The sequence below is a fragment of the Acanthopagrus latus genome, chromosome 18 (assembly GCF_904848185.1).
Source record: "Acanthopagrus latus isolate v.2019 chromosome 18, fAcaLat1.1, whole genome shotgun sequence".
NCBI classification, from domain to species: domain Eukaryota; kingdom Metazoa; phylum Chordata; class Actinopteri; order Spariformes; family Sparidae; genus Acanthopagrus; species Acanthopagrus latus.
In genome coordinates, this window is record NC_051056.1 from 27,029,464 (window position 1) to 27,039,270 (window position 9,807).

General features: G+C 45.0%; 1 long non-coding RNA gene across 1 annotated transcript; it reads left to right on the forward strand.

Moving 5' to 3' along the window:
* Nucleotides 1–2,673: 2,673 nt before the first annotated feature.
* LOC119008169 lies at nucleotides 2,674–7,854 on the forward strand. The gene is made up of 2 exons (XR_005071350.1): nucleotides 2,674–5,604; nucleotides 7,532–7,854. It is a non-coding gene; the product is annotated as an uncharacterized LOC119008169 (long non-coding RNA).
* The last annotated feature ends 1,953 nt before the right edge of the window (nucleotides 7,855–9,807 follow it).

Consider the following 9,807-nt stretch of genomic DNA (forward strand, 5'->3'; position numbering starts at 1 on the left):
CTCCGTTCCAAAACCTACGAGCCCTGATTGCAAAAGCCTGTTCAACACAAGAACAGACTCTGCAGCGGCCAGAAGGACCCTGCCTGAGGAAAAATGATTGTGCACTGTCTCATAAGGGATTAACATGTCTGCAATTGGGCCTGCAGACACCGTTACCTGGGTATTAAAGGTGATATCGTCAGTCCTAAAAAAAACCCCCAACAGATAACAAATCACATTACTTAAGCCACAGGACGGAAAGTTAAACTCCTGCAAAGCCGGTAAATAACACCTGGAGTCATTTTCAGTCGGACATGTGAGGAGAATAAGAGGACCAGTGTGAGGTTAGGATGAAAGCTGTTTAATAATAATAATAACTTTCAGAGCAAGACTCATTTAAAGCATAGATCGTCAACAAGTAAAGGAAGAGAAAGATCGTCTGTCATCGTCATCACATCACAGACTCTAATGTGGGCTGTGAGTCTCCACTGTTTATACTGGAAATAAGCCAAAAGTTAAGGGCACTCAAACAAGCATTTGATTTTTATGTTTGCTGCCTGTTGACACGACTGCTCCACGGGGCCCTGTAACAAATGAGCCGCAGAGGGCCGCTCGCATCTGGAAAAACATAAAAACAAATGTAAAAATGCAGATGGTGGTGAAACAAAATCGCATTAAATCATCAGAAAACAAAACATTCGGCTTTCTCATCAGCTTCGTCGTCAGGCAGCGCTCCGAGTTTTCTGGTGCGTCAGCGCACGTCTTGTTTATGACACATTTACGTCTTGAGTGGTAATTTCTATAAGTAATGGAGTGTTGTGCCCCTCTGAGTATCCTCTCCTGTATTCCCTGTGTCTCTCCGTGTTTGCGGTGTAGGCGTGGCATTCCCAGACTCCCCGCCGGCCACCAGGCACGGCGGCCCACCTGCTGTCCATTTACTCATCGACCCGCCGCGAGTGTTACTGCCCCAGCTCTGCACCCACTCGGGGTCGGATCGTTTTGCTCAGCTTCAGCGGGAGACGAGAACTTGTTTCTCCAAACACTTGCAAAAAAAAAAAAAAAAAAGTTGTTTTGTGGGTTTCTTTATGGTATTTTAGAGTTTTGTTAACTTCCTGCAAAACACTGACTCATCCATCGCACCGACTCCTCTTCCAATAAATGCTCTGTTAATGGATGTATTAAATAACTCGACTTAGTAACTCTGGATCTTGTTTGATAGATTTCCTTGTTTTTCCCCTGCTGTCCTCCAGCTGCTCTGACTGATGGTTTTATTTGTTGCTGGCGTAACTGCTAACCCGTGCTAACCAGCCACATCCTGATGAAAGCCTCCAGACCAGGAGCGTCCAAAGCCTCTGAGAACAGTGGAGGGAAGCTTTAGTCGGAGGGGATTGATGGAGTTTCCTGAGGTACAGATATGGGCAGCTGGGACACTAAAGAAACTGCTAACTGTTGCTAAATGTGGCTGCCATTAGCCAGTTAGCTCGGGTCATACTTGTTGACCGGCTGCCAGGAGTCAAATTCTGTCTCGTCACGTAACGTACCGCTGTAGCTGAGCAGGAAATGCATGAATAAGCCACCACAAATAGCCCGCCGCTAGCCATTTCAACAACTCGAAGGTTGAAGAGGAATGACTGTGGCCACAGTTAAAGAAATCAGCAGTCAGTGATGGCGGGGACTCGTGAAGAACTCCCACGCCAAATTAATTGCGTTGTCGACCCGAAACATCCACTCCGACCCGTCGGTGTCGGCTGAACGCAGGCGCCGTTGTCAGGCATTTTGACGGAACAAATCAATCCGTGGGTCAGTTTTACATTTGCTCCTGTCGCAGGCAAGAGGAACAGCGAGGTTTTATAGTCACACAAAACAAACTGGCAAATAAATTAAATGCTCTTCTTTGCAAAAAATACTCGGGCATGAACATGTTCCTGACAAGACTAAAGCTGGAGTTTGTTTTTATCCGCTTCCTGCTGCTGCTGCTGGCATCTGCACAACACACACACACACACACACACACACACACACACAAGTAGCATTATTCATCTCTTTTCCAAGTAAGACACAGTAGACACATCTGAATCTACTAACCTCACGTCTTCTGCTGCCAATATTTCCTGCCGGAGTGCAGATCTCTGTGCTGCAGGCGGCCACATGCCACGAGTCCTCCCATCAGAGCTGAATGGCTGCTGATTTAAGATGAAGTCTGAGAAGAGGTGCGAAGTAAATGAATTTCATACACCGGTAAGCCTGAAAACTCTGTTCTGACCGAGCAGTCACTCTGATTGAGGTTGACGTGTGGGTAACCGCGCTATGCTAATCCGGCGCAGCCAAAAAGGCGTGCTGTGGTGTTATGCACTCCCGTACACGTGTGAATTCACTGAACAGGGATGTTCACGAGCTGAGACTTTCTTCCTCCTTTTTTTTTCCCCTCTCCCCTTTTGCCCGATCATCTGTGGTTGACCTGAATGCTGTGAGCTATTTAACTCAGTTACCTCGCACTATAACCCTGACACTCGCTGGCCTCACTCTCATAAACACCGTATTTTTCACACAGACAGCCGGTCAATGTTGGCGCTGATTGTATTTCTGCTGCTGGAATTGAGCCATCAGTGATGGTGGTGATGAAGCATGAGCTGTCTGATATAAACCAGCGAAAGTGACAAGGAGATCATTGCTGGTTCTTACCTTGGTCGGTTTCGCGCAACATAAATAACCTGAAGGGCATCCGCTCAGCTCGGGATAATGGGAGCTAGATATCAGCCACATGGGAAGAGATCTGCTGCGATGATCACAGCGTCACTCTTGGTAAAGAGAAGTGACTGTTTCAGCCGTTAGCCGTCCTAACACCAGGACTGGTTTATTTCTCCATGTGTCATCGCAGGAGGACTGATAAGACTTGTAGGTCAGTTTTCAGTTGGCGTGGCAGATGGTGTCTATCCACCCCTGCTGGCTCAACACCTGGTTCTTCTTGACTGGTTATTTAATGACTAAATGAAGCAATAAAAAAAATCATCAGCCAAATGCATTTTGACCCCTCAGTGCTGTTTAGCATCTTTCACCGACTGGCACACAAGGTTCTCATTAAGTCTGAGAGAGAATCACCAATATGTAGTCAAAGGTTTCTGAGAACAAACTGTTCAAACTGTGAATCAGCATCCTGACCTCTTCCAAGGAACCAGAAAGAAAGAAGGGAAGAGGGATTGCGTCACCGGATCGTGGTTCTGATCCAGATTGTGGTTGTATTGATCTCAGTGGGAGTCGAGTGGAGAAACACACTTCAACCTAACACGTTCATGTCGTAATGACTTCTAATGAGGAAATGCATCCAGAACACACTTCAGAGAGCGCGTTCAGCTTGTTTTGTTCGACTTCGGTGACATTTCGCTGCGTTTCAGGCAACTTGGATCTTGAAAAATTGCGATCACCTGCTAGAAAATGGAAAGCCACTCCAGGTCATGAACTCTGGGCAAATCCATCTACCACAACAATCAAGACAGGGAGGGGCGTTTGTCTGACGTCACACAACAATGGTGGAACCCACGGGGAAAGGGAGTAAGATGTTGAGATACGTAAGAAGAATGTAAGCCAGAAAAATGCTGCACTTCTGATTCTGAGTTTCCTGAGTTTTGCATTTTACAAGAAAAACGTCAGATGTGAAACAACAACAAAAACAAAGAGATTATGTAGAGAGTGAAGGAGAGAGTTAATTTGGACACAATGTCGGGGCTCTGGTGTTGTGTTCAAAGACACATTTTGACACACATCACAAAATGAACGTTGGTTCGCTTCACTTTCTAACAATGCAGCCTTTTACGACTACGATAAGTCAAAATGTTTCTTGTGAAGGATGGAAATAGCCTCTTAAAAATGGGTAGTAATTAATAATTTGTGTTGAAACAGGAACATGTTCATTAAATAAAAATTACAAGTGTGCAAAAAAAAAAAAGCTTCATCCGGCATCCTCAGGCCTTCTGCTCTATAGGGGATGAGAAATATATAAGTGACATGTTTTTTCTGATGACTCAGCACTCATCGCTGGCGGTATGTTCAATGCAACGACTCCAAAGTTTGTTTACCAGCCAGATGACCTTCAGCAGAATGAAGTCAATGGCTCCGATGCAGTTTAGCTCCTGACTTATAGACAATATATACATCTCCGGTCAGCAAACCTCAACGCTGGCGATTTATATTCTGTTGTCAGTATTCTACACCCGACCAGCATCCATCAGTAATGACTTCAAACTATCAGTGTTAAATTATGCAGAACTCATGGTAGATAATGTGTTGGTTTATGCTGCTCATTTGTTCATGTTTGTCACACCGTCGAAGCATTCGAAGACATTTAGGAGCGGAAAATGATCCTCCTCGAGTCGGGAGACGGAGTTAGGGCCGATCATCCGGCGAGGCATCTGAATTCCATATTGCTCCGATCCTCATTTCAGTCGGCGTGACTCAGATAAGCAAAAAAACTCAGAGGGGGGGCTGGCGAAATGTCAGAGAATGACAATGAGGCTTTTGAAATTGCAGCCAGCCATCTGCAGGAGGATTCGACCTGCTTTCTTCCCTCCTCGACGGAGGAATGCCGAGACTATAGCCGGGAGATTGACACATCGCTGACTGTCATCTGCCTCTCATCTGCTGTTAAAAGGAAAGGAACATGTCTGGCTGTCATGACCAGAAAGGACACTCTCCAGGTTCACCTCTGTCGGTGTAAACACCGTGGCACCTGAAACGAGCTGGGAGCACATTCGACACAGCTGAGCGTCTCTCGGGCCGGCAGCTCTGCGGGCCAACAGGCCCCCTGCAGAGGGCGAGAAACATGAGAGGCGAGCGCTGGAATGAGAATAGAAGATTAATGCGGCGCGTTCTGTATGTTGTCGGTTGTGTATGCACGCGCGGTGCTCATCAAGCCGACAGCATCATCACTGATGCGTTTGGTTGCTCTGTCCGAGCGACATCAGAGCAGGAATATTTTCTTTCTCTCGACGTACACATTTTCATATCTGTGGTGACGACGGTCACCGCTCACTTTCAACTTTTGATTTCATTACACGGCATTTAAAGGTGCAGTATGGCCAGCAGGGAACCACTAACTGCTGCTAACTGTAGCAGACGTTAGCTTGTAAGCTCAGTTAAGTGTGCAGCTAGCAGTTGGATTAGCTGACACTGTACAGGCTGGGGGGCTCGGAGCACACGATTTCTGCCGCCCGGGCCCACGAAAGTGATGATCTACACCATGTGATGTCGCCATTTTCTCTCTTTCTTTCTTCTTTTTTGGGCGCACAAACAATCTTGGGATATGTGAGTCCACGAAGGATGGTAGCAGTGCGTCCTCCAAAAAATTGGGAAAAGAAGGAGCACTTGTGGGCTGCATCTGGAGGAGCCTTCAGAATGGGACGTAAATGTCCTTCAAATGCTCCTCTGAAGGGTGCAGACCGTGAATTGAGACGCAGCATGTTTCTCATAGCACCTCCTCGCTCTCTACCTGAGCACACCTGAGTGTAATCGGTGCTCTGGTGGAGTGGGGGAGGTGATAAAAGGGCAGAGAGTGCAGGAACAGGTGAAGAAGGAGCAGCACACCTGTGAGGAGGGTTCTCTCCTCACCTTTCTCTCCGTTGTCTTAAACAGGTTTGGTTAAAACCTCCACACATTTGAGGTGCTGGGTTTTCTTATCTTAGTTTGTTCCTTCGGGTCAGTCATTGGTCTCTTTTGTTTCAGGTTTTGTTTTCCTGCATCTTCCCATCTTTTGTTTTTTTTTTTTTAGGCGGGATCTTCAGCCCTCTTTTGTTTGTACCTGGTTTTCTTTTGGGGAATTCTCTAATTAATAAATTTGGTTAATTGGTTTATTTTGTGTCTGGTGTCTTTTTATATATGTTGCATCCTCCAAACCCTTTTGAGCTGTAACAACGTCGGCGACTTGGCTCGACATTCACGGTGATAAATATGGAAGCTCATTGACGCAAATAAAAAGATGTGATGAAAACTGAGTTTGATGGGGGAAAAACATATTCCATGGATGGGTCATAACTATGAGAGGAAAAACTGTAATCATAGGATGAAAGGCAGAAATCACAAGACTCAAAGTCATTATTATGAGATAGAAATTCAAGTTTCAGCAGTTAAGAGATTTAAAAAAATCAGAAATGTGACATAAAAAGTCAAAACTATGAAGTTGGAAAGTTGAAATCATTAAAGTCAATGAACTGAGATACAGACTCTTATAGTCACAACCATGGGAATATATAGATGCATATATTTTAATTATTGTTTCTGTCTTTGTCGCCTACACATGACCTCAGTATGTATAATAATCTTAGCTACAGACCTTCATACATGGAAATGTTCCACCTCCAGTCTTTGTGAATTAAATGTTAATTGTGTGTGAATGTCATGGAGCTCGAGTGGGCGTTAAAGGGGGTTGTTGGGTTTTGGAGGATGTTGTTTATTCACAGTCTTAAAAATGGAATGATTGAGCGGCATTTTTGTCTTTTATTCGCGTCCCATCCGAGCGCTTCTGTTTTCTTCTACAGCCGTGCTTCTCAGGTGCAGCCTCTCGTCCTTAGCAGTGAATCCGCTAATAGCGTACTGTAATTGACAGCCGTAGGAGTGAGAACACAGACTGATGCCCTGAATAAGACGGTTGAATCCAATCTGGTCTGACCTTCTGATCAATGCGCTGCCATTTGGAGCTGGCAGAGTGAAGACCCGTGCTCCGTTCACAGGCTCCTAAAGGGAACACATAGATGTGCTTCTGGGCTGAACCATCAATACTTTTTACACCCACATCAATTCCCCTCACTGCTCGCCGGTTTTAAGACTTCATTGGAGCCTTGTGTTTTTTTTGGTGCAGCACGAGTTGGCTGGAATACAAACTGGGATCTGGAGTGACGGGGGTGGGGGGGCGGCCTCATATAGAGAGCTGAACTGTTAAGAGCAGGCCTTTCTCTTTGCTTTCGCGTAATAATGTAATCATTAATAATGCAACAGGCCGCGCTCCTGGATCCTGCCTACCTTACATGGCTTCCAGACAAGAAGCAAAGTACTTGCCAGCAGTTATCATGCCCAGAATAATGAGGAAGCTGCCTGGATATTTGCATATTTGTAGGATTATCCAAACAAATCCCCTCACCAACCCCGAAATGATCTGCTAACTAAAAGGAAAATGAGCGGCACCTTCTTTTTCAATCCACCCGGAGTGCTCTCCTCCCCTGCAGTGATTTGTAATACGCCGTTGTTCTCCCTCACTCTGTAATAAACAGCTGTGCATTTTTTCTCTGTGGCTGCGGAGTCGGGTTTTTACATCAGCCCTTTGGCTCTAATTAGTGACGAGCTGAGCGAGTGGAACACAGTCACTTTGGGGGCTCGGGGTTCCTCTGCTGCCGCGTTCAGGGAGCGTTAGTCGCAGTCAACCACTCGGCTTTACACTTCTTTTGTTGCACAGCTCACGTCTCTAATCCACGGCCAGCGAGGACACAGATGCAGTGATGAGTGATGCCTCTGCCGACAGGATCTGGTTGATTGACGCTTGCCGTGTCTGTTCTTTGTTTTATAACAGGATCACGATGTGCAGGGGGAGGAAATGGGTCTTCAAAGCAGCAGATCCCCTCTGTTCTCGTGTCCGTCCGCATGCTAAGTTCCAGCCGTCGTCTGGACGTGTTCCTGGCGGTCTGGTCTCACGTCTGCTCCAGTGTCTGTCTTTGAAATATCACGTTTTGCTATTATGTGTTTATTTACTGTAAGTGATGAACAGTTCTAGAAAAGCTGTAATTTTGTCTTGGGCAGATTACAGGATAGTTAAAGTCTCTTTCCTGTTGATTTTCTTTTCATGATTCCTTTGAATTAAATATAAAGGAAACTAATTTTGCTCTTTTGCAGGTACCTAATTGTATTTTGGCTTTTGTTGTTTTTTTTGCTCTGTAATGAAATGTTGTTGGTGTCTTACATAAATAACTGGGTTGCCTGAGTGAGCAGGGACTGGACGAATAATTTAAAAACATTTCAACGTTTGAGCTTCACTGTGGAGACGGTTTGAAACGAGAACGCTGTTTTTCACATTCAAAGCGAAAGTTTTCTCTGTGCTCACTGAAAATGTGATTTCAGATTCAGTCCTACGAGCGCGATTTGTGAACTTCCCAGATAGTTTTGAAGCCAAATCCCACTTTTTCCTTCCAGTTTTTCTGTGTACACAAGTGATGTGGAAACTTGAAGCCTCCAGCGGCACAAAACGCTGAGATTTGGACTCCACAGCGAAGCCGGAGACTTCTGAGATGAAAAATATTTGCACGTTAGTATTTTTCTGGAATGTTGAATGAGGAAGCGAGAGAGTAGGAGCCATTTCATTATACTTTTATATTTTCATGGTTGTGTTTGGCCGTTTTCTTAAAGGTGTTGGGAAAAGTCAGCTGCGACTCAAGACGGGCTGTTAATTTTTCAATATTTACTCGTCATCATCAGGACGAAGCAGCTGTTTCATTTCTTTTGTGGCTCGGCGGGGAGCCATCTGAACTTGGTGAAAATATCTTAATGATGCCTTCAGGGTCATCTCAGCGGGCTGCAGTTATTTAACAAAATGATTTCACAAACATGAGGTGAGTTGTTCGGAAGACGTGAGCATTTAAGAAGCACAATCTGAAGAAAGCTGCATTGTGGGATACGTAGTGTTACATACTCCAGAGCAGCAAACGTACAGATATCTCTGTCTTGAATGTGTCTCCGCTCAACCAAGTCCACAACCTTGTTCCAGTCCTTAACCAAACCAGCCAGCGTTCATAATCCATGCAGCAATTATGCTTCTCTTAAAGTGCACCAGGCTCTGCTCACACATCCGCTGGACATCAGCGCAGTGAAATGACTTCCTGTGGTGGCTGAAGTAGCTGCCGCTGTGCAGATGAATGAAGACGCCGCTCGTTTGGTGAGCAGGCAAAACAACTTCCAGCCGTCAGTCACCACAGAGGACGACCTCTCACAGCGTGCCTCGCTAATGACGCCGATCGACTACAGGTATATTTTGTATTTCTCCTAGTTATTCCCTTTTTTTTTCATGCTGGAGGAGGGGGAGATATTGACAACAGTGTAAGCTTAAAGCAAAAGTCTCGCCAAAATGCAACCTAGGGTCTTTTTGTGAATGAATATGAATCAAACTTTAATGTAACTTTCTAGTAAACTCTGTGTACACAAACAATGTTCTCAGCGCTGGTGTTCATGTGTAGAGACCCTGGTGATACTACGAGCAAAGCTTCACGTTGTGTCGAGCCTTCTGTGCGTTTTAAAAATAGAGATTTTGATGCTATCGTAAAAATGCCCGTAGCACTCCCACTGAAAAACAAAAATATGGTAAATCTTTAAAGTGCCTCTTTCGCCATAATTATGCTTTTACACGGAGGTTTGTTTCATGTACATTCACAAAAGAAAGCCTAGGTTGCATTTTGGTGAGAGTACGGAGACGAACGTATTTGCCTGCCCCTCTGAAATCCTCAGTAAGCGTACTGTGTCTGCCTCCTTTAATACTTCATCCTGTGGAGTTTGTTTTATTTGTCAGTTTTTATATAGTTTCCTCTGGTGGCACTGTATTTCATCATTTCACGACTTGGTCCCACAAAGACCCTTAAAACGCTCAATTGAAAAATGAGAGGAAAAACAAAGTAGTTATGTAGAGTGTAGATAAAACAAAAAAAACAAACTGTTGCATATTTTCTTTACTGTAGTTAAATTAAAGGCTTGCTGTGTGTTTCACCGCGGTACGTTGAGGCGAAGGTTTCCTCCACTGACAACATTTCAGCTGCTGCCGCTGCTGACCTGGCAGGATATCATCAACTACATGAGTCGATGCGA